Here is a 25,449-nt window from a genome sequence, read left to right as displayed (position 1 = left end):
GAATATTGATTTGTCCCCTGTAAACTGGGCCCGCACAAATTCTAAAGGTGCAAATGGGCAAAGTCTGATATTTTTAACACCAGAAGAAGCTGTGGTATGGGACACTGTTGCTGAAGTTGAAAAATACCCCTGACAAGGATTGGAAGGAAAGCTGAGATTGAAAACAATGTATCAGTTCATTGAGAGAGTCCCCTTTAGTGTTAAAACAATGGAAATCATATAGAAGAAAGAGCACCCTTTTAATCATATTAATGAAGTCAGGGTGGTGTTTTGACCCATTTTGAAGGGTAATGGGAATGAGTTGGAGGATGTAATGAAGAAATATAATCTCAGTAATCATTTGATGTGGAAATTCTACTTTTAAAAAGGCCCTCTATATCACGCCTATTCTTAAGCTATTCTTGGTCTTCAGAAGCACTGGGGTATATTAGAAGAGATGTCAGATTCCAGAGTTCCTTCCTACTTAGTAGTGTGACTTTGAACTTAGTTCCTTTTCTATACCTGGCAGTGATACTACAGCAGACTTGTTAGAATGGGATGAAATATTACATGGAAATCACTTATCACAGCCTTGGGCTCATCGTTACTCACTCTCAGGGCTCACTGTTCTTCAGTCAGAATGCTTATTGGCAGTGGATTCACTTTGTAGGCTGATTGAGGAAAGCAGAGTGGGTGTTGAGATCAGGACTCCACTGAGAAAAAAAACACCCCCTAGTGCCCTCCAGAGTTTGCCCAGCACCTACTTCTCTGGTCGGACCAGGAGTGAGAAAGCTTACCCTGAAGGAAATTAACCAAAACTTGTAAGGCCAATTGGAATAATACCATCAGGCATTCAGGAGTCATCAAATTGCTAATGAAGTGTGAGGGGCTTGACATAAGCTCCCCACCCACCCTACTTCACAGTTTAACAGCTGTGGATTTCAAAGCGTTATTCTCTGCGTCTTCTTGGTTATTTTCAATTCTACTGTCCCTGGCAGAGTGAGGTGTAGAAACAAAACTCGAGATATCTTTCAGACGTGAAGCTGACATTAATTCAAAGCAGATATTCTGGTGGGATGCTCTCACCTGTATGGACAGCTGGCATGTGTTAGGTGTGGCTTTTCTGGAAGGTGACCAGAAGTCCAGAACACTTAAAATCTTGGAACATCTCAGAAGGTTCATTAAAACCTAGGAAATGTCCCTCCTTCCTGAATTCTAAACTGCTGACTTGAAACATAAATGTTTGAAGAACCATGTTTTCATTAGATGGGGACAAAGCCCTGTGTGAGGCACTTACGTAGGTCACTCATCTGATCCACACAAATTCACACAGCACTCCAAGAATGGACACCAGATGCCTGTTATCTAGGTGGGGACACCACGGGAAAGATAAAAGCATATTACTTGCCTAAGGGTTCACAGCCAGCAAAGTGGGGGTAGAACTGAGAGGGATCCCATACATGTCCCATTTGACTCCAAAAACTATCCTAAATTGTCTATGTTGCAAAATATATAACAATACATGAATCACATGAAATTGATAAAGTTCAAAAAATTTTGGCTTACAAAATGGCATAGTCATATAGCTCAACCAAAACTTTTTGACCCAGAACATATAGTTCGTTTGAACTATAGACTTAATCTGAAATTCTATATTGATGCCATAAAATTACTCAGAAAGGAATACAAGTAAATGTGATTGTATTTGAAGACTAATTCAGTTCCTCTAATTTTTCTGTGGCAAAATACCAGAGTACCTGACTGATCCTACCTTAATGATTCATACACGTCTTGACATTTTTCTAATAATTTTGAAATTAATCTTTGTATTTTTTTATCAGCTTTATTGTATTGTGACCAACTGAGCTTATAATTGTGTTTCCCTCTCCTTGGCTGCTGAACTTCACTCATTTTGCCATTATGATTTTTATATTATTTCTCAGTTCTTTCCACGCTGAGTTCCTCAATATTGCCTGAGTGATTATTGCTCTTTGAGCCTAGTGGGCTACAGTCCATGGGGTCACAAAAGAGTCAGACATGACTTAGCAACTAAATAACAACAATAACAATACCTTCAAGCAGGAGTATAATTTAAAATATTTAAATTATATGAAACTGCATTAGGTTCTCTTGGTTCTAGAAAATATTCTCAAAAAGGACAAAATCCACCAAAAATGTACCGGTGATGCATTTTAGTTGACATTTTACTAGAAACCATTATGATGGCATGAAAATGTATATTTTACATTTACATGTAATATATACATATTGAGATGAAGGTTTGAAAATACAATTTACACAATCATTTTTATTATCTATACTTTAGATTTACAGTTGGTTAATAGTGGGTTTTGTAAATTTTTCTCCCTTCCTCCTCCATAACTCTGTATCTTTATCACTATGCTCAGATAGTCCTGTTGCAGGAAGGAGGACCCCTTCCAGGGCCGGAAAGTGGGCTCTTGCCTAAGACTTAGAAATGAATTGTCCAAGGAGACATGTCTGACACAGCAAGAGATTTTAGTGGGAAGGGGCACCCAGGCAGAGAGCAGTAGGGTAAGGGAACCCAGGAGAACTGCTCTGCCACATGGCTCACGGTCTTGGGTTTTATGGTGATGGGATTAGTTTCTGGGTTGTCTCTGACCAATCATTCTGACTCAGAGTCCTTTCTGGTGGCACACTCATTGCTCAGCCAAGATGGATGCCAGCGAGAAGGATTCTGGGAGGTGGTTGGACACATGGTGTCACCTTTTGACCTTTCCTGAGCTCTTCCGGTTGGTGGTGGCTTATTATTTCCGTGTTCCTTACCAGGACCTCCTGTCGTAAAACAACTCGTGCAAATAGTAGCTATGGTGCCTGGTCAGGGTGAGCAGTTTCAGTCAGTGTGCTTCCTCTAACAGACCTTTTAAAGGAATTCCACCCTTTCTCTGCCCTCATAAACCTTTTGCCTTTGTTATAAGCAAACTCTTTTGAAAGATGATTTTCTCAACTTACACTTATTGAGACATTAATATGGTGAATCCAGCTATCTTTTTTTTCCAGTTTACCCAAGGAAAATGTTGATGAAATAGCACTCTTCACTGGTTTAGCACTGTTTACTCCTGGAGAGAACTTCCATTGTCATTATCATTTGACTTGAATTGTACCTGTCTGTGTACCATTGTCTCTGTAGACTCTTTTTTAATTAAAGAAGTGTGGGTATCCAGCAATGCCTGAGTTAAGCTGTCTAGATTTTCTATATTTGATGGTCATAATCCAGTTTGGGGCTCTTTCCTAGTTTTTCACTTTTAACCTGCTCAGATGAACATTCTATGTCATGTTTTGCTTGTTAACAACACAGCAGGACCTAATAGTAAGTTTTACCCGTTACTTAACTACTTTGGAACTCAACTTGCTCTGACAAGACAAATGCAAACATTTCCCTATCCTGACAATGACCACTGCCACTGCTGTGCTGACCACATTGTTAAGAACACTTCCACTGGGAGCTGTAAATATTTAAGGGGGCTGCAAAGTGGAGATGATTTCAGGTGATCTTCCTCAAAATCACTGAGGTTTGGATATTTGCCAAGATCATGTGGAGACTTTTTTTTTCTCCCTAAAACAAATGCCTTAGATGACAGCGCAGTAGCCAGAGAGCTCTTAAAATCACCACCATGCTGCAACTATTGTCACATCCTGTTTTTGTCTTTCTGCTCCAGCAGCTGCCGCAGTCGTTCCCAGGAGCGTTTCTGCATGCTCAGTGCAGGATGCCACAGCCATTTCCTTATTTTGTGCCGATGTTTTCATTAGGTTGTGGACAATGTGCACACAGGTTCATGAAGGGTTAACACTCAGCTGTGCTGTGGATGTGCCCTTAGTCACAAATATGTTTCCTTTGAAGCAAGGGTGCAGTGTTTCAAAAGACAATTGCTCTAATTCTATGCAGATTTTTCCTGATTGATGATTGAGGAATTTTCAATTGAACCTTTAAATGAGTTAGAACAGTATAAGAAGTGAATGTAATCCTTAATTTTTTTTTTTTTATTAAAAGGCATTCTGAATTTGAAAAAATCTTGGGCATTGTGTACATGTCTGATTTACAACCATACGTGTTTTTGAGTCATAAAGCTGTTGTAAAAGTTATATAATGCTTGCAAAAAAAATAGTGTGGTCTCTTTGTGAAGCTAAGTGAAATAAAATATAAAGTTTGTGATACATTAAATCACAAGCATAAATATATACTTTATGGCCAGCTGTTATTTCTAAATGTGCACAGTTTCAAAAGAGAAACATTTATCCAACATGCTGATTAGCAATTTCCCAGATCCAAAAAGCCCGATTGCATTTAAGATGCAAAAGATTAAAATGCCTAAATAGATATAGTTAATAGTTCATCTTCCTAAATGCTTTTACTTGTTTTAGGGCTTTGAGTCCCTCCCAACCCTGTGGACTCAAGGGCGGGAGCTCCTTTGATGTGAATCTATGTTTTAAGGACATGCTTTCACTGCAACAGAATTTGCATCTCAGACACCCAGAAAAACATTCTGCACATGAACGGAGGCCATGTGGTCCCATGCTACTTCTCACTGGTTGTGCAGGTTCGTGGAGACAGGGAACTGCTTTTTATGATCATATCACAAATATTCAACCTTCATTTTGGCTAAAAATCATATCAGTTGCTAATGTTCCATCTCCTAGTGAGTTTACTCCTCCCCTGCATAAAAATTGGTCAAGGAGAACCTGCAAGATTATGTTGACTCTAAAATGCAATTCCCCAGGGAGACCTTATTTGCTCGTCCGTAGAACATCTCCATCTCTGTAGGTAGAGCAGAATTTTTAAATGCCTTTAGTCCTCTAGGATACATTGGCAATTGGCAGTTCAAAAGTTCATATGATGCCACATGTCCTAATCATTTTTATCTACATCTAAAACAATACAGGACTGTCAAATAAAATCCTGCATGCAAACAAATGATGGAATGCAGGGGAACCCTCTGCTCTAGCCTTTTCTTCTTTGTCCGACAGGCTAATGCAATAAGGCCAATAATACAAGGTTGTGTACTAGGCCTAAAGCCTGTGACAGATAAAAAAGAAATGTTGGAAACCAATGAAGCTTTTGCACAATTAGATTTTTTTGAGGCTGTGCTGTAAGGATTGCCCAGAGCCTGTTCAGTCCTGATTGATGGTAAAATCATAACTACATCATATTAGCTGTAGAGTTCACTGACAGGTTACTACAGATTAATATTGCCACTGCTGTTCACTTACCATCAAAGCAGGGGAAATATGAATTGAGCTGTTCTTCTAACAAACCCTGCATATTAAAAGGTAAGGTGTCCTACTGAACAATCTCCCCTGTCACTGAGGAAAGACACAAACAATGTCTGTTTGAGAGATACGCAGATACGTTGCAGCATACTAATGAGTTCTGTTAGAAGAGCCCTATCACAGTGCGCTGGCTAACAATGCCTCATGTGAGCTTGTTCCTCCAGAGCTCTTGGCTACAGGACTGCAAACGACACCCTAAAACATGGAGCCGCAAAGCCTGGTGATTTAAACGCAGGCTGCCAGGCAAATTGCAGTGACATAAATTTGGCCCATGTGTTTTGCATCATGTGAATACGAAACAGGGAAGCCATGGAGCTGAGCTCTGTCTGCATCGGTCTTGGGGAGGTTTGATGGACTGTTTTCAGAAATGTTACCCACAGCAAGGTGGGGTTATCTGTCTCTTGCTTTACTTTGAAAATGTTGAAAATGCAAAAATATACACGCGCTGATGATAATGACATCCTAAAATGAAAGCATTTCATCATTTTTCCACTCCAACCCAGGATAAGAAGTCAACTGTGAAACAAAAACAAGGCTCACTCCACATTGTGTGAAATGGGAGGGTTGGGCCTGATGGATGTCAGTAGGGAACCATTTGATTAAATAGGAGACTCACCTGCCTGCCGTGCAAACAAGAGCCCTGGCTTGAAACCAGGCAGGAGATGGTGCCTTTGGCCCCTCAGTCAAGTTGCTTGTTCTCTTGTAATTCTGAATGTTGTAGCTGCAGAGTGAAGGGTTTGAACTAGGTTACTGCCAAGGTCCCTTTAGTTCCTTTATCCCATTTTGCAAGCACCAATGTCTTCTATCCTGGGCCATGTTTCCTTACAGGTGGCCCTTGGACTTTGGCATCAACCTTTCCAAAGAGCTCCTTAAAGATGCTGAGTCCAGGTGCCACACATGTGGTTGGGTGCACAGTGAAGTTTAAGCACTGCTGTCATGAGAGATGTCAGTGACTTGGCTGCAGTCACTGTAGACATACTGTTGTTTTGTAGAGAACGTGCAAAGAGCTGGAGAGGCAGCCAGAGCCTGGGGAAGAAGATAATAATAGCTTTTCATTTTTAAAGACAAAATGGTGGTGATCTTGACCACCATTAACTATAAGCCTCATCAATAATGTTAATGGACAGATGACAGACTGGGAGAAGATATTTGCCATGCTTAAAACTGACTCTGACAGAAAAAGTGACACTGTATTAATACCTAGAACATACAGAGTGCTCAGTTGCTTCCAACTCTTTGCAACCCTATGAACTATAACCCGCCACGCTCCTCATCCATGGGATTCTCCACGCTAGAATACTGGAGTGGGTTGCCATGCCCTCCTCCAGGGAACTTCCTGACCCAGGGATCGAACCTGTGTCCCTTACATGGGACACAGGTACACAGGATCTCTCGTCACCTACACTATGCTTAATCTCACTAAGATTGTCAGATCGCTACAGTCATTTACTCTTCACCTAGCAACCAAATAGAGCTCCCATCGCCCCATATGTTTGCAAACACTTGGCATTTTCCAGCTTTCTCATTTCAACATTCTGATGTGTCTTTGTAGAGACACAGTCTGATGTGTCATTCTGATGTCTCCTGCGTTGGCAGGCAGGTTCTTTATCACTAGCACCACTGGGAAGCCCAGAATATCCAGAAGTCACCTGAAAATTGACCAGAAAAACACAGGAAAACCCATAGACAAATGCACAAAGGGTATGAAGAAGCCATTCACCAGAGAAGAAGCTCAAACGAGGAACTGGCATCAGAAGCGGTACCCAAAATCACTAGTAATCAGACAACATGGACCATTGAAGACATTAGAATGTTGAAATGAGAAAGCTGGAAAATGCTAGGTGTTTGCAAACATATGGGGTGATAGAAGCTCTATTTGGTTGCTGGGTGAAGAGTAAATTACTGTAGTGATCTGACAATCTTAGTGAGATTAAGCAAGGTGTAGGTGACGAGAGGTCCCGTGTACCGAGGACAGCAGGTCGTGTAATCCATGCCCCTTTTCCACATCCCAAAATATTTGTCTAAGGAAAGATGATAAATTGTATAGTTGCCCTACTTCTGCAAGCCCACTACTGAAGACATATCCCAGAGAAATTTTCAGAAAGGCTCCATGTACAAAGATGTCGTTTTAGCATTGTTTGTGGTGACTGAGAGTTGGAGTTAACATGGAGGCCCTTCACTAGGGTGGTGAATAAGTAAGCTAGGTGCTTGCATTCTGTGGAATACTGTGTAGCAAGTGGAGGCAATATTTTAGATGTCTATGCTACTGAAGATGGTAACTGTAGCCATGGAATTAAAAGACAGTTGCTCTTTGGAAGAAAAGTTATGACAAATCTAGACAGTGTATTAAAAAGCAGAGATATCAGTTTGTCAACAAAGGTTCGTATAGAGCTATGGTCTTTCAAGCAGTCAAGTACGGATGTGAGAATTGGACCATATAGAAGGCTGAGTGTTGAAGAATTGATGTCTTCAAATTGTGGTGTTGGAGAAGACTCTTGAGAGTCCCTGGGACAGCAAGGATATCAAACCAGTCAATCCTAAAGGAAATCAACCCTGAATATTCATTGGAAGGACTGTGCTGAAGGACTGTACTTTAGCCACTTGATGTGAAGAGCCAACTCACTGGAAAAGACCGTGATGCTGGGAAAGACTGAAGGCAGGAGGAGAAGGAGGTGACAGAGAATGAGATGGTTGGATGGCATCACTGACTTAATGGACATGAGTTTGAGCAAACTCTGGGAGATAGTGAAGGATAGGGAAACCTGTTGTGCTGCGGTCCATTGGGTTGCAAAGAGTCAGACAAGACTGAGCAACTGAACAATGACAAATGGCTATACACTGTGAATAAATTTTATTATTTTTATTACTTTTAAAAATTTTATTGAAGAATAGTTCCTTTACAATGTTCTGTTAACTTCTGCTGTACAGCAAAGTGAATCAGCTATACATATACATATATCCCCTCTTTTTTGGATTTCCTTCCCATTTAGGTCACCACAAAGCACTGAGTAGAGTTCCTTGGGCTATACAGCAGGTTCTCATTAGTAGATAAATTTTAAAAGCAAAATTATGTGTTAAAAAATAAAAAGGAGTAAGATTTAAAGCATAATGCCTTTTGTCCAAATTTTAAAAATGAATTCAAATTTGTTAACTACAATCTAGCACTAGACATACAAACATGTATGTGATGTGAAAACATGAGAATGCCTGTGTGGGGGTGAGGAAAGGTGATGTGGACTCTGGGGAAAGGAGGAGAAAATAATGAAATAAGAGAAGCATCCTACTGGAATGATGAGATAGTGTGCTGTCAAATGAAGTATGGAATTATTACAGACCTCTGCTCCTGAGGTCAAAAATGAAAGATAAAGAGTGATTATAATTTTAGTTTGTCTCTGAGAATGTAATGGAAATATTTTCCTTCAAATAAGATATGATTGTTAGCAGGAAGCCATAGTTCATAAATGAGAAGGCATTTGTGTCTGTCCCATACAACCTATTCACCAAGAAGATGGGAACTTTGGTCCAGATGTTTCTACTTTTTGGTCTAATGGACAGTAGAGCCTCTGGCATTGTTATCAGTGAGTGACTTAGATTTCATAGTAAATGGTATTTGTAAGTTACATACTTGTAACTCTCCTCAAGAACTTTCAATAGCTTCCTATTTCCTGTAATGTAAAGTCAGAACTCCTGAGCTTGGCAATAAAGACTGTCTACCCTCTAACATCAAACTACCTTTCCCCATTTTATTTCCTAATTTCTCTTCACTGATCCTTTACTCTCCAGAAACAGTCCTTCGGCTCCTGACATTGTTCACATCATGTGTCCTGCACTGAATGCCCTTCTATTCCTCTTCTGTCTAAATCTTTATCCACTTTCAGGACTAGTTTGAAATATAACTCTTCTGTAGAGCTTTTCTTTACCATCTCAGGCCCAAGTGACCTTGGCTTTCTCCTTTATGCAGCATTATAGTGCCTGCTGCTTGGAATCCGAATTATCTTTTCGTACCTGTGTTTTCTCTGCAGGGACATTGTTAAATACTCTCAACTCCAGCTTACAAATGATCTTAAGCTTTTTATAGTTTAGTCAGTTCAGTTGCTCAGTCGTGTCCGACTCTTTGCAACTCCATGGACTGCAGCATGCCAGGCCCCCCTGTCCATCACCAACTCCTGGAGTTTACTCAAGCTCATGTCCATTGAGTTGATAAAGTATTATCAAATAAACATTTATCGACCCCCTGTTTGGATACTGAGGAAGAATATAAGCTATCCCTGGGATGCTCTCCTTCACTCTGAAGGAGCTGATAGTCTGGTGGAGAGGTATGTCAATCAGCAGAATTAGAAAGTGAAGGCTGTCAGGAGGTATGTTAGGGGATGAGCTGGGGTTGGAAACAATGATGTAGGGAGGCTGGGTGTGAATTGCAGCCTCCCATTTCGTATTGGACCTTAGCCTCCTGTGTATGCTGCCTTCCGTCCAGGACTGGCATGTTAGGTCAGGGCACAGGAAAGTTAAATAAAAGCTTTTCAGGAAGGTCTACTGTTGAACTGGATTATAGGATCATGAAGTAATCCTTACTACAGAGCCAATACTCCTCTTCTGTCTGGTGTATTCTAGGGTAAAATAATTATTGAATGAGCCTGAACTTTGCACAGGGAAATGTTAACCAATAACTGAAAACAAGGAGTGGTGTCTTTAGCTAGCTTGGGACCACAGCCCTGGTTCTCATGACAGCCAAATTTGTCATTGGGTTATATGGCTACATGAGAAGGGGCAGGCATTGAATATTAGACCCACTGAAGAATGAGTGAACTAAACAGTAAAGATATTTAATGATCTCACAGATAAAGATGTTTGGGATAGGTGGTCTCACAGACTATTTAGAGGCTTAACTATATCACTGAGGACTGGACTCTTCCATTTCTACCTGCACTGAGGGCCCAGGGTCATCCATTTCACTCAGGGTGTTTTCTTTTCATCATCTTGGACATCATAGGGCCATCATAGCTCTAGATGCCACAACTTCACAGAGCTGTGCTCAAAGGCAGGGTGTAAGCAAGCTTCTCTCAATATCCTTCCCTGTTTGTCAGAGAAGGATCTGTTTCCCAGAAGCTCTAGCAGACTCACCCTTACATCTGTTTGATCAGAATGAGGCAACATGGCCAGGAATAGCCACAGAGTTGTATCCAGCTATTTTAGCACTGGTATTAGAGGCAGGCTTTGCTAGCATGGAAGAAAGGGGAGGGGTTGGTGGTAGAGTAGGCAATCAAAAAGGTTTTCCACAGACCACATGTGTATTGGGTATCCAGGAAATTCTGAATCTTTTCTGCAACTTTCATGTCTCCACCTTGTGAAATAAAATCATGTTCATGAGGAGCAGGTTCTCACGACTATCACACTTGGAGTCAAGCCTCCTTTCTTTGCTGGATGATGGGGAACTTTTCTTTCATTTAATTAATTCATTCATTTATTTGCCCAACTAATTCATCATATGTTTATTGATCATTCTGGTAGCTCAGCTGGTAAAGAATCCGCCTGCAATTCAGGAGACCCCAGTTTGATTCCTGGGTCCGGCAGATCCCTTGGAGAAGGGATAGGCTACCCACTCTGGTATTCTTGGGCTTCCTTGGTGGCTCAGACAGTAAAGAATCTGCCCACATGTGGGAGACCTGGGTTCGATCCCTGGGTTGGGAAGATCACCTGGAGAGGTGAATGGCTACCCATTCCAGTATTCTGGCTTGGAGAATTCCATGGACAGAGGAGCCTGGCAGACTATAGTCCACAGAGTTGTGAAGAGTCCAACATGACTGAGTGACTTTCACTTCACTTCACTTCAGGAGATGTTCTTAGATTTATTTTATGTCATGGACTCTTTTGACAGTCAGATGAAACCTACAGATGTCTTCGCAGAATGAGGTTTTAAGAAGCACTTAAAAATACACAGAATTATAAAAGAAACCAATTTAATTGAAATACAGTTCATCCTGGCATGCTGTGGCTAGATTCTATGCTGGATTGTTGTTCTTGTCGCTCAGTCATGTCCGACTCTTTGCAACCTTATTGACTGCAGCACACCAGACTTCCCTGTCCTTCACTATCTCCCAGAGTTTGCTCAAACTCATGTTCATTGAGTCAGTGATGCCATCCAACCATCTCATCCTCTGTTGCCCCCTTGTCCTCCTACCCTCGATCTTTCCCAGCATCACGGTCTTTTCCAGTGAGTCAGCTCGTCACATCAGGTGGCCAAAGTATCAGAGCTTCAGCCTAAGTCCTTCGAATGAGCATTCAGGGTTGATTTCCTTTAGGACTGATTGGTTTGGTCTCCTTGTTGTCCAAGGGACTCTCAAAAGTCTTCTCCAGCACCACAGTTCGAAAGCATCACTTCTTTGGCACTCAGCCTTCTTTATGGTTCAACTCTCACATCCATACATGACTACTGGAAAGACGATAGCTTTGACTATACGGACCTTTGTTGGCAAAGTGATGTCTCTGCTTTTTAAAACTCTATCTAGGTTTGTCATGGGCTTCCCTGGTGGCTCAGATGGTAAAGAATCTGTCTGCAGTGTGGGAGACTTGGGTTCGATCCCTGAGTTGGGGAGATCCCCTGAAAGAGGGCATGGAAACCCACTCCAGTATTCTTGCCTGGAGAATCCCCATGGGCAGAGGAGCCTGGCAGGCTACAGTCCATGGGGTTGCAAAGAGTCAGATATGACTGAGTGACTAAGCACAGGTTTGTCATAGCTTTTCTTCCAAGGAGCAAACCTTTTTAAATTTTTTGGCTGCATTCACCACTCACAGTGATTTTGGAGCCCAAGGGGAAAAAATCTGCCACAGATCCTATGCTGGATACTAGGACATAAAATAACAGGAATTAAGGGAACATCGCCCTCATAGAGCTTAGAGCCAGGTGGGAGCAACAACAAAGCAAAAGGCAACTGAAAACTCTGCTAGGAGGTGTATAGAGCACTATGAGAGAAGACATGAAAGGACCCAGGTCAATCCGGGATGGGGTTGGAGGAAAAGAGAAAGATTCCTGGGTATTTTAGAGGAGATTCAAAGGAATTAATCAGCAAAGTGGTAGTGGGAAGATAATTGTAGTGAGAAAGTGAAATGAAAGATGTATAGATGAGAGATCCCATGGAGGCTCTGGAGAATAGTTATTAATTCAGTTTTTCTGGAAGATAGGAGTTAAAGGGAGCAGACAGTTCTTGGGAACTGGGCAGAGATGAGCTCATGACAAAACACTCCTGATGGAGTCTGATGCTGTGTGTGCTGAATGAGTTTATTGTATGAGGCAGCTTTGACCAGCAAAGACATGTGGCCAGACTTCAGTGACCTTATGTTATGTTTTTGCTCCCTGTAAAGTCTGCAGTACTCAGCATAGTGCTGCATCACATAATAGTTAAATGAAGGGAATGCTAGCCCTGTGGGCTTCTAATTTCTTGTCCCTCATGTTACATTATATTTGATGAGGACTTGCAGATGCATAAGAGTACATGCTCAGTCAGCTCCTAAAACAAAGTCTTCTATACCTTCTATAGAGGGTGGAGTCTCATCCCCCTCTACTACTGTGTTCCTGGCTAAATGTGGCTGCCCTATCCTTCCTTCTGCTGCTAAAAAAGTTGAATTCTTGGGTGTATCTGTAGGGATTAAGACCTAGAGGTGTGGATGGAGCTAGTGAGGGCTAGCCCAGGGCCAAGTTGGGGACTGAGTGTCAGCACTTGCCCTTACCTAGCACAATTGCATAGATTGAGAGCTTTCACCTCACTGTCACCCAGGCTCCACAGCACCATCCATCAACTGCTCCTTTGGACAAGCCTTTGTTCCTCTTGTTTCCTAAAGGGTACCAGAGCCATGTTCCAAACTTCTTGGATTTCACTGGTCTCTGCTACCAACAACATGAGTTTGCGTCTGTAAGTCACTTGGTCATGTCTGACTCTCTGCGACCCCATGGACTGTAGCCCGCCAGGCTCCTCTGTCTGTGGAATTCTCCAGGCAAGAATACTGGAGTGGATTACCATTACCTTCCCGGGGGATCTTTCCCACCCAGGGATTGAATCTGCGTCTCTTGAATTGCAGGCAGACTCTTCACCGTCTGAGTCACCAGGGAAGCCTGCTACCAACTATCCTCACCAACAAATCCGAATTCAAAATGAAGTGACTTGTGATGTAGTTTCACAATATCATACATCTGTTTTTCAAAGTTCAGGGAATGAAATAAGAATGAGTAGAGCACCAAATGAAAAGCAGGGGACCTGAATATTCCCTGAGAAGAGGTAACGACTAGCTGGAAGGGAGCTCGAACCATGGCTAATACAAGCCTTTCTTTTCACAGAGGCCCATTTTATAGTTGAAATGAGAGAGAGAGCTGAATTTGACAGTGTCAACTGTGGCCCTGACTAGGGCTATAGGAGAGAAGTTCTCAGACCTTAGCATCCTAATCTCTCAGCTGAGTGGTTTGGAGTATATCTTTGAAAGTCCTGACTAGGCATAAATTCTGTGGCGTTGAATCATACCAAACTCTCTTCCTGTACGTAAGTTTAATTCTGACTAAGAATGTAGCCTCATTTATTTCTAAGAGGGATTGACATATAGCTGAAATTGTAAAATTGTTCCACTTTTTGTCATATGGACACTATTTTTTTTTTAATGATTACCCTATGATTCATGAGTCAGTTTGCCACACAAATCTCAGAAGATGTGAGTGAATTATTCACAGTTCATAATAGAAACACAGTAGCTTTTCATTTCCCGTGTCAGTAAAATATCTCCTAGATTCTATGTTTGCATTAAAAAAAAAAAATCTAGTGCACATGCACACGTTCTTTGTTTTAGAGTGTGCTTCAGAAGTTTGCACTATGAAAAGTGTATCTGAGAGAAATGAATTTAACTGGGTAAACTTCGCATAATCTGACATTCTCTGTTCCAGGAGGTAAGAAATGGCATTCTGAATGAGGGGAAGATTCTGATGTTGTAGCCTCCTGGTTTAGTTTTATTGGAGCCTCATCTCATCAGTTAATGTCACGGTGTCTAGCCTTCATTAGTAAAATGAGAGATGACCTATCTGACAACCAGGTAAGTAGGAATAAAGCTCCAAAACACTGAAGACCTCTATAGGATGATTTGAAGAGAAAAAGATAATAATCCACTTGGATTTTTCTTTGATAATATGGTAGATTGTCCTGGTGACATAATTTACAAGCCCTTTTCTTTGTTCACAAAGCTCTCTCAGGACCTGAGACTGTGTTTCCCTAGGACCATACTCATTTTTGACACCTATCAGGCACTGATCGTGACCTAGATTTTGAACACAAGATCAAGAAGGCCAAATTTGACCACCAAAGTTCTCCTGCTTCATTTTTCTTCCGACAAATGCCACAGCACATCACAAAACATCTACAAAGAGAGACATCAAGGTGTTTTTAAAGCAAAATGACATTTTGAAAACTTTGTCGAAGAACTCTTGCAGATGAACACTGAATCAAGCAAGGTGAACTGTTCTTTTGTAGAACAGATTATAAAATATCAATGGGAAAACGTATACAGTGTATTGTAACTATACAAGAAGGGATTGTATAAAGTCAGGCACATAAGTATGGGTTTCCAAAATATAAAGATCATTGAGTAAAGCAATGCGATTCTAGAAATTGCTCATTAAGTTTTTGACTGTAAAATTTGCCTTTGCCTGGAGTGAAAAGCCCAGCTGTCTTACAATAGAGTCTTTTGCCTCCTAGCAACATAATGTGTGCCTTAAAGAGCTAGTCTGTTTTCACGGGTTACATGTCTTGGTTGTCTGTGGTTTTAGTAAAACATTTTCTGGAGTTGTTAATTCTTGCTGCACAGCATTTGTTTCTTTTGTTGTTCATTTATTCAAAAATTTGACCTGGTATTAAATTCTTACAGTTTTAATTTTTGATGCATTACATTTAATTGGAGCATAGGACTTCCATTCTGAGGTTTTGGTATTTAAAAAAATCATTGGTCTTTAAACTGAAAGGTTTGCTGGAATATTAAATTTGATGAATCATAGCAAGTGTCTGTATTTGTTAGCTTTTATAGACCACATTAAAGCTTTCATTAATAAAGTCACACTACACTGCTTTGAGTAGGTCCTAAAAGGTTAACGACTTGATGCAGGCTGGTGTTCTTAAGCTCTACTGTTTGAGGGTGGGCATGTGTGGAACTTGGCTGACTTTGAAATTGGAATACAAAAGAGGGATTTTATTTTCTATCTCAAAGTCCAGAAATTTCTTTGTCCTCTTTCTCTTTTTTCTTCTTCTCTTTAAGCATCACCCAAAATCTTACTCAGGTGGACATGGGTTGAAGCCCGTGATTTGTTAGCTGTAGGATGACCCTCTAGGGGTCATGACATCACAGGAGAATGTCACCCTCCCTCCTGGCTGCTCCTTCAGTGACCTTCAAGCAGGGACAAGCTGACTCTATTATAAATCACCCATTTTGGAATAAGAGTTGATATTTGAGACATATATTGCTAACTGTTTGATTTTGTCCCTTGGAGATTCTGTTTTGGAAGACAAGATGTAGAAATATTTGGACTTCTCAAACAAGAATAACTTATACATGTACCTATTACAAAATCATGTATCCAGAGGATACTAGGTATGTATTTGTTGACTGACTGAATAACCCCCAGGGTTATTCATCAGGGACCCGCATTCTTCTCTTCTGTGACTAGAAACACTTGGAGGAATTATTGCATTTGAACTGTTTCCCCCAGAGAATTCCTGAGTCGAACTTTTATTTTATGTAACAGAAATAGCATCTGATTAAACTAGATGGAAATTGTGCGGTTGCTTATAAAGATTGCCAGTTTGTGTAATTCCTTAATATTAAGTAAAGGCTCAACAGACACTTCATGAAAATCCATGAAGTCCATGTCTTTCTCAGAAGAAACTTCCTTGCCAAAGTCATGTGTGAGGGTAAATTTTTCTGAAAAGGAAAAGTGCAGTGCCTTGATTCTGCTAGCAATTGTTAGTAAAATAAGTGACTCAAATTGGTTTTGTGTGGGAGACAAATCAAAGGATTTCCATGAGGTTGCAGGACTGACCTGTAATAGTTTAACCATTTCCTGAGTAACCAGAACCTGCTTAATTGGGTGGGTGATAGTTCCCCTGTTAGTCATTGTGCAGAGACAAATAACAGTTCATATAAAAGAGGCCACCAAGGGTGATATGGCTGCAATTGTTTCTAGGCTGAAACAACTTTGTATCTGTTTATTATTGTCAGTATCTTGTTATATTGTTCTTTCAGAATCAATAAAAGCTTAACTCCCTCTATGATTTTACTAGGAAACTCTCCTGGAAGGATACGTAGTACTGAAAGTCAAGAAAGCTAGAGCAAGGAAGGAGGCAGAACTAACGATGCATTAGAGTTAAATCCACTTTGTTTAACCTCTCTCTGAGCAGAACTTGCTTTATTAATGTAAAGCATATGGGAAGATTCTTATTTTGTTGTTGCTGTTTTTTAATACATGAGGTAAATATTTTTCTTTAGGGGAAGAAAAGAACATTGAGTAGAAATATTTTCTTTTGATTAATAAAGGCTGTTTTTAGCAGATTCATTACCCTCAACTTTCCTATACTTTTACAGGATCTGGCTGACAATCATGGCCATATCAATCAATAAACATAAAGATTGAATAGTAGTTTTCTAATTTATTGAAAGATAGTTTTATTAAGAGCTCCTCTGGTGGCTCAGTGGTAAAGAATCCACCTGCAGTGCAGGAGACCTGAGTTCGATCCCTCGGTTGGGAAGATCCCCTGGAGGAGGTCATGGCAACCCACTCCAGTGTTTTTGCCTGGGAAATCCCACAGACAGAGGAGCCTGGCAGGCTACAGTGCATGGGGTCACAAAAAGTTGGATATGGCTTAGAGACTAAACAATAACAACAAAGTTTTATTAAAACTAGCTAAATAAACATCATTATTTGCATTTTCCCTCTCCTCTGCATCATATTGTCCTTTCATATCTGTTTAAGACATTGAATTCAATAGACACCATTCAAGAATCTAATGTATCTTAATGAACTGGTGTCCACAGAAATAATCTTTCCCAGGTTTAGGGTCCAATACTGAAAGCAGGACTCTGTGAAATCTGTGGTGTGCTAGTAAATGTTTAACAACCGACTCCTGGGGCTGTAGAAGAAGAAGCATTTACCAGTGTCCGAGGTGTAAATACTTTCGCAAGAGTTGGGAAGAGATACACATGACTGGGGCTTCTTTGGTGGCTCAGTGGTAAAGAATCCGCCTGCAATGCAGGAGACGCAGGAGACGTGGGTTTGATCCCTGGGTTGGGAAGATCCCTGGGTTGGGAAGATCCCCTGGAGGAGGAAATGGCAACCCGTTCTAGTATTCTTGCCTGAAAAATCCCACGGATAGAGGAGCCTGGCAAACTGCAGTCCACAGGGTGGCAAAAATATTGGACACAGCTGAACATGCATGCATGATTGACTCTTGCCACCAGCTACAAGCTGGTTTCCACACATTCCTGTAGGCCCCTCCAAGTTACACTGCTGTGTTTCTATGACTATTTGACAGATTGGGAAAGGAGAGCTCCATTGGTTAAAAATTTTTTTTTTATCCAGAAGCTATGAAAACAACTGTGTCCCATGCCCCCAGGTATCAATGTGTGCTGACCTTACTCAAGCACTGCAAGAAACCAGTGCCAACACATGTCTTTTCCCAGAAGCTCTTGGTTACAATCACCTTGTTTAACAAAATCTTGTAGGAAAACAATTCCGTACATGAGGAAAAATAGAATGGTAGATTATAATGGTGATCTAGCTCTGTAATTTTTAAAAGTTTATTTTTTTAAGGTATGGCATCATTATTGGAATCTGAATTTCTATAGAATGAGGCGGTTTTGGCGGACCTATTTATAGGGTTGATTACAAACGGAGGGGGGCGCTGAAATCTCTAGATTTTTTATACTGAAGCAGAGAAGATAGAGTCCATCATATCAATGCATATGGGTAATCACATCTCTAAAGTGCTGTAAAGAAAACTATGTAGAGGGAGGCTTATCATTTGCAGCTGTTTAGGAGAAATGCCTGCACTATGAGCAGCCTGGTTTTGAAAATAATGGATTTATACCTTGCAGAAAGCCAAATGTGTGAGCACTGGGACCAGAATCTGTTATGTATCATGTTGCTATTTCTCCCCTTCTTCTCCATCCTAGGTCACATCTCAAATACAAACGTCACCCAGAAGTTACCCAGGTGACCCCAGACCATCCCAAGTGGGCAGCTGTGTGGGGCTTGACCTTGAAGGACAGATGGCATGAAGGGAATTCTTTCATACCTTGAGCTGGCCAGGACTCAGCTTCTGACGTTTCTATGGACAACAAAAGGTTTTATTTGTGAGCTGCTTTCTAATGCGTACTTACAATCAAATTGAACATGTTAAAAGGGAGAAGAGGCAGGAACCTACTCACTGTGCTCTGTGAAGAATTAAACATTTTTTTTTAATGAGAGTAGGTGAAAGGGAAATAGATTCTTAAAAATCTTTGTGCTCTCTCCCTAAAAAGTTGCATTTGCTATTTACTTCAGGTTTATTGTAATTGGCCATTCATTGCAATATGCAGCTATGTTATGTCCCCTGTTATATCTTCTTTAAAAAAATAGACACTTAAAATAAAACATTTCACACTAATTATTTAGCTGAGTTCTCGCTCCCTTTTGACTTGAATAATACCATGATCCTTGCAAGCCCAGTTCTTCCCTTTGTGAAATTTACTGTCACTAGGATATGGTATGCTTTCATGATTTCCCCTCTGTTTTTTTTCCTTTTTTAACTAAAATATTTTCTCAGGTCTCCTTCTCTATAGTGTTACCAAGATTCTTTGAAGTATTATCTGATTTAAGAACTAAGGCTTAACCATTCTTCTTCAGGAGACTTAAAATCACTCCTAGTCTTCTAATTTAGTACTTTAATCTACTACACATGCACTTCAGTCCTCCTGACCCAGCATAGTTCTGAAAAGTACAAGGCAACATTTCTGAAATTCAACTGTTGATCTGATTATACAGAGCCTACATAATAATATGAAAAAGAATAATATTTTTGAGTAGTTTATTGAGTAGTTTTAATGTCTTGGCATCGTTCTAATTGCTCTGTGAGCATTGCTCACTTAATCTCCACAATAACCTGGAAGAGACAAGTCATGTTATTATCATCATACCCATTTTCCAGATGAGGAAGGTAAGGCCCAAAGAGGTCATTGATCATAAGGTCATAAGTCATATCAGTAGAGCCAGGATTCTAATTCAGGCAGTTTGACTCAAGAGTTCACATTTCTGTCCACTATGCCATGTTCAGAGAGTGGTCTTACAACCTGTTTTGAACCTTATATTCAAGGCCTTGTGCAAGTGGAAAGATCATAGCACTAACTAAGGCCAAAAGATAGGCTCTCAATGCAATTCTGTCATGAATTAGTTGTGCAAATGTGGGCAAGCTAATCTCTCTGGAAAAAGCTAGGCAGAAATGTATTACCTTAAGTCCCTTTATAAGCACCTTGTTTAAGTAAATACTACAACTTTCAGTAGGAAGTATTTAAGCAGAGCCATTAAGACCAACATTGAATAGAGCTTTTTGGGTCAATCTGTGCAGTTGACACAGGGCTCCGTGGAGGACTTCCTGACTTGAGCACCTATTCTGTCTCTTACCCGATGTAAGATGGTGGCAGGTTAGTTATCCTGCCAGAGCCTCAATTCCTTCATCTGTAAAGAGCAAATAGTAAAAGATGTCCATCTCAGGGGATCATTGAGGGTAGATAAACAGTGCTTTTTAAAACATTTAGTGCAGCATTATATATGGTTCTCTCTATAATCCTATGAAGTCACTATTATTAGCTCCATTGTACAGATGAGTAAACTGAGGCCTAAAGAAGTTAGATAACTTGTCCAAATATATTTATCCTGTAAGTGATAGAGTCAGGATTCTAACCCAGGCAGATGGATATTTAACCAAACATCATCTTTCATCTTTCTCCCAGGACAATGCTATAAGTCATTTGTTACCTGAGCTAATAATCCCTTTCTTAGTATATACTCGACTTACCCACCATTTCACAGCCAAACAATATGGCTAGGAACTGCAAAAGATTTTCAGGATCCTGCCCCAGCACAGACCCACAATCCATTGTGATTCATCAAGGCCTCTCTGTTCTGACTGGTTAGTGCTATGCACGCGTGGGTGCGCACATGCTCGCGCGCGCACACACACACACACACACACACACACACACACACATCCCCATCACTAAGCACAGGTTCCTTTTCTGGAATGCCCTTCCCAAGACTCCTTCTAAATTTTAAGTTTTGCAGGCTTTGTGGGCATCCGCCCTCCGAGGCCTACTCCGCTCCTCAAATGCCCGTGTAGATAAACTTGTTTTACTAAGAGCTAATTTCCAATTTAGCGCACAATATGGAGAACTAAAGTTTCACAAAGCAACTGGTGGGAATGGCCTCGGGACATATTGAAATTTGTTCATGTCATATGTCAAGTAACTAAGAGAATTAACTCGGATACCCAGGAAAGTAGAACATGGGCCTCTGTCTCCTATGTTTCCTGCACTGCAGACAGATGCTTTACCCGCTGAGCCAGCCAGGAATTGCCAGAACATGGCCAGACAGGAATAATGAGTGTCCTAAGACACATGTTGAAACACAAGAGAACTTGTGTCTAAATTTCGCTATATGTTTCATGTGCATTTATTAAAGACTTTAGAATTCTCTGATTTTTGAACTACTGTGCAGCAACCAGAGAGGGAGGCAGAGCCATTTGTGACCTGTAGTTGTTTCATCAGTTGCTCTGTAAGTGCTTTTTCTTTTTAATTGAGAGGTAAGATATTGAATTTTCAGAATAGAAAGATTTGCCTATTTTGATACTTCTGTGATTCTTCAAAGCCCCAAAGACACCTCATCACTAAATGATTCTAACAGACTTTGCTCTGTTTGGGCTTCCCTGTGTCAGAGAATAAAAAAAGTTAGCAGTTGGCACCTCTGTGTGGACACTAGTCCAGGAAACGTCTTTAGTTTTCAATTTCACACTTGATAATGATCTGAGTCTGAGCTACTGGAAATGAGGTTCTTTTGTAAAATGTTCTAGATTCCTAGTTATTCTTCTGTCTCTTCCACCCTGCACATCCCTAGGGATTTGAGCTGCTCTATTTCTTTGTGAGGTGGGTCTGTATCCACGGAGCAGCAATGCTTAGGTTTCCCCTCATGACCTGAGTCATTTATTTCTAGCTGAAGCGCTCTCCTTAACTCACTGTTGTCTTGTTTTTCAAGAATTCCACTCTTCCCTTTGTGCTGCGTGTGCTGGGGCTGGTGTCTGTATGTGGTGGGGAAGATCACTCAGAGAGGACCATCTTGAGTGTCTGTCCTTTGTGATAAGCTTAAGACGCCCATCCTAACTGAAGGTTTCTGGCTTTTCAACCTCACCTTTAATCTTGTGATGCTTGATAAGGGTAGCAAAACAATATGAGTTGACAACTAAATGTTAATACATGCTACAAATACAAAAGTAGTTTCTTCTGCAATTGATAATGCATGAAAATGTGCAATAATAGTATTTAATTTGCACCAGTAGGTGAGAACCCCAAATCCTTCATTACGAGCCTAAATCTGATTTTTGTTTGTGACCAGCATGAATGCTGACCTCTGTCCTTTGAATGATCTTTCCGTCTCCCAGAAAGTTCATGAAAAGGTCATGGAGCTGCACTGACTTCCTCTGTGTGTGCATGGACGTGTCTTGGCTATTGATCTGGGAAAAGACCTGGCTTTGTCCATTCAGTGGTTTTGTTCACTTTATTTTTAATAGAAACCTGATCAGTAATTATAGAATTTTTCCACCGGAATTCACACCTGAGTAAGTGCAGAAAGCTAACCTCTCTTCACGCTGGTTATTTAGCCTGTGTTTTACCTTGGCCATAACTCCCAATTAAATGCATTTCTTGTACCCTTAACAAAGCAAAATATGGCACTTACTGGTCACAAGCTCAAAGCAGGAGAGAGAGGGGGGAAATGGCTGAAAATAAAAACACCAGTGAATTTTTCTTATGGATTCCTTCATGTCAAATTCATATCATGAGTGACTCTGAGTTTTCTGTTTAGATCATCTTGGCATGATCGAGGAGCAAAAATAAAAATGATTTCTAGTATATTGTTGAAGTGATTTCTTCTTTTGATGCCACCTGTCAGCGTAAAAGAGGTTATGAATTTCCGGAAACCTGCTTTACTGACACCATCAGCAGCGTTGGCACCGGTTTTCAAATCAGACTGCAGTAACTGGTAGAGTTGAGGGGTTTTAAATCTCCACTAGAAAACTGATGCCATTTATGAACAACAAGCATTGTACTGAAATGGTGAAAAATGCATGTGCGTCATATTTAGAATGATAGTGGAGGGGGGATATAACAATACTTTTCAAGACTGTAAGCAATACGTATATTCGTATCTTGTGCTATTTATCTTGTAGATATACGGTGCTAGAAGTTGTCAGCTGCTAGCTGTTAGGTTAGCATTGAGAAGGAAAGATCCTGAGGTTTGTCACTGCTGTATATCACTGCAGCCGTGCCCTTTGATTACACTGGGGCACCACCAGTCATTAATAACGGGGAAAGCTTTTTGTCTGGCAGATGCATTGCTGTACAGGCCTCCTTTCTTAACACCTAGGCATCTTGGTGAGGTTGCAAAGGTAAATTAAAGATGAAGAATGTTTATTTTACAGCCACACTTGTAAATAGAGCCATTCCAGAAAATGTATTTTTTCCCAGTCCTATAAACTTGATTCGTTTTCATACTTTGCATTTGCTCAAGGGAACCCAGTTATTAACCTTCACTCGAGCAAATAATGTGAGCACAATGTAATTATGATTTTAATTCCATCACTGTCACACTCAGTTACCAGAGGGTTACAGAACAAGCTAACCACCAAGACAACAATTGCAGTACAGACTTAAAAACCCAAGTGTGTCCATAGTTGGAGATTTCCTGAAGAGTATAATATGAATAGAATTTGCAAGGCAGGAAAGTTATGACCAACCTAGATAGCATATTAAAAAGCAGAGACATTACTTTGCCAACAAAGGTCTGTCTAGTCAAGGCTATGGTTTTTCCAGTGGTCATGAATGGATGTGAGGGTTGGACTGTGAAGAAAGCTGAGCACCGAAGAATTGATGCTTTTGAACTGTGGTGTTGGAGAAGACTCTTGAGAGTCCCTTGGACTGCAAGGAGATCCAACCAGTCCATCCTAAAGGAGATCAGTTCTCTGTGTTCATTGGAAGGACTGATGTTGAAGCTGAAACTCTAATACTTTGGCCACCTGATGCAAAGAGCTGACTCATTTGAAAAGACCCTGATGCTGGGAAAGATTGAGGGCAGGAGGAGAAGGGGACCGACAGAGAATGAGATGGCTGGTTGGCATCATCGACTCGATGGACATGGGTTTGGGTGGACTCCGGGAGTTGGTGATGGACAGGGAGGCCTAGTGTGCTGCGGTTCATGGGGTCGCAAAGAGTCAGACACAACTGAGGGACTGAACTGAACTGATACTTTCCAATGTGGGAAAAAACCCAACGTGGTCAGGTTTGGTGCTTATTGAATGTGTGGCTTGACAGTTTAATGCCAGCAGCCAGTTTTCCAGGAAGTGAGGCTTCCCCATCAGGAGTCATCCCAAAGTTAACTGTTTGCAAGGGAGCTCAGTTCACATTAATCCAACTTAAAAGAAACAAATTTATAAATGCCACCTCCCTGTGTGACATGTTACAACTTTTTCAAGGTGAGTACAATAGTCATGTCAGTTTACCTCTATTTCATTTCTAGTGCCACTAGAGTCCATTAAGACCCATCATTCCTTAACTAGACTATTACAATAACCTCTTCTGTTGTTTTCTTACCTCCAAGTCCAGCTTCCTTTACTTCAGAGGTTTTCAGAGTAGATTTCCACAACCCATTAGTGGTGGTGAAATCAATTTAGTGTTCCCCTATTAACATTAAAAAAAAGAAACAGAGCAGAATGAGGCAAAGCACATTGCAGCACATCACACAAAGAAAGGGCAAGTGTTATCGCCTGGCACTCTTCTTCAGCCATGTGCGTGTGTGCACACGTGTGTGTGACAGCTGTGTGTGTGTGCACACACGTGTGTGTGTCTGCATACTCCTGCTCTCATTGGTTCCAGATATAAAATGTGTTTCTTCTGTAGGTTCTGACAAAAAACAAAAGTTTGAAAACTGCTCTAATCCATGCTTCCCAAAGTGTAAAATGCTTCCAGGCAATTTGGGCTCTTGATACTGGATCATGTGATGACAATACTGTTGCTGTTTCTCTTCCAGGCTATCTAATTTCTCTATTCAGTCTATCTAATTGGATCATGAAGAATGTCTCAGGTTGGCGCTAGCTATACTTACCACTCACTGACACCTCCTACTTTTCATTCTTATTGTTTTTAACAAAATTAGATTCAACAGTTTTGATAAGAAAACTATCTGGATCAAATGTTGTAATATTGTTTTGTTGATATTATATTTATTGTGTTCATTTTTTAAGGCAAATGACACTGACTCTCCATTTATGCTTATGATATAAAGTTTCTCTTAAAATAGCTTAGAGGGAAAAAGCTAATTTAAAGAAAAATATTAAGGAACTTAGAGTACAGGAGGAACATGGTTAGGGCAAAAATTATGATCAGCATATGGAAATCATTCAAGTTTTTGCTAAAGTTGAGACTATTAATCAATTTTTAAAACTATTGCCAGAATAATCTTTCTAAAATCAAATTAAATCCCATCCTTTCCTCTACATAAAATTCCTTAGTACTGTCCCACTGTCTACAGGATCTGATGTCTGCCTCCTTTTCCAAATACATCTCCTTCTACAGCCCCACTCACAACCCAGCTGAAAAATCTGTTCTGTTTCACTTCTGTGCCTTTGCCCATTCTGTACCTTCCTTGGCAGGAAGTGGTTGGAATGCCAGACACTTCTGCCACCATAAGCTTGTCCTTGACCCTCAAGGCTTGGCTCAAATATGAAAGCTCCAGGTCTTGCCCAAGCAGCTGACACTCCAGGCTCCATTCCCACATAGCAGCTTATTCATACCACTATAAAAGTGAAAAGTGAAAGTTGCTCAGTCATGTCCGACTCTTTGCAA

The 25,449-nt window shown here is 40.7% G+C and overlaps 1 long non-coding RNA gene across 1 annotated transcript in view; it reads left to right on the top strand.

Annotated features, from left to right (window-relative positions):
* LOC145543019 (uncharacterized) overlaps positions 1–18,947 on the top strand; it is a 152,081-nt gene extending 133,134 nt beyond the window's left edge. The window contains exons 12-15 of the long non-coding RNA XR_014080358.1: positions 13,616–13,810; positions 14,210–14,355; positions 14,504–14,770; positions 18,478–18,947. This is a non-coding gene — a long non-coding RNA (uncharacterized LOC145543019). The remainder of the gene's footprint in view (positions 1–13,615; positions 13,811–14,209; positions 14,356–14,503; positions 14,771–18,477) is intronic.
* The last annotated feature ends 6,502 nt before the right edge of the window (positions 18,948–25,449 follow it).

This window comes from Giraffa tippelskirchi, chromosome 3 (genome assembly GCF_054371585.1).
Source record: "Giraffa tippelskirchi isolate mGirTip1 chromosome 3, T2T-mGirTip1v1.2.pri, whole genome shotgun sequence".
Taxonomy (NCBI): domain Eukaryota; kingdom Metazoa; phylum Chordata; class Mammalia; order Artiodactyla; family Giraffidae; genus Giraffa; species Giraffa tippelskirchi.
The sequence above is the reverse complement of the archived record's forward strand: the minus strand, read 5'-3'. Positions and strand labels throughout refer to the sequence as shown.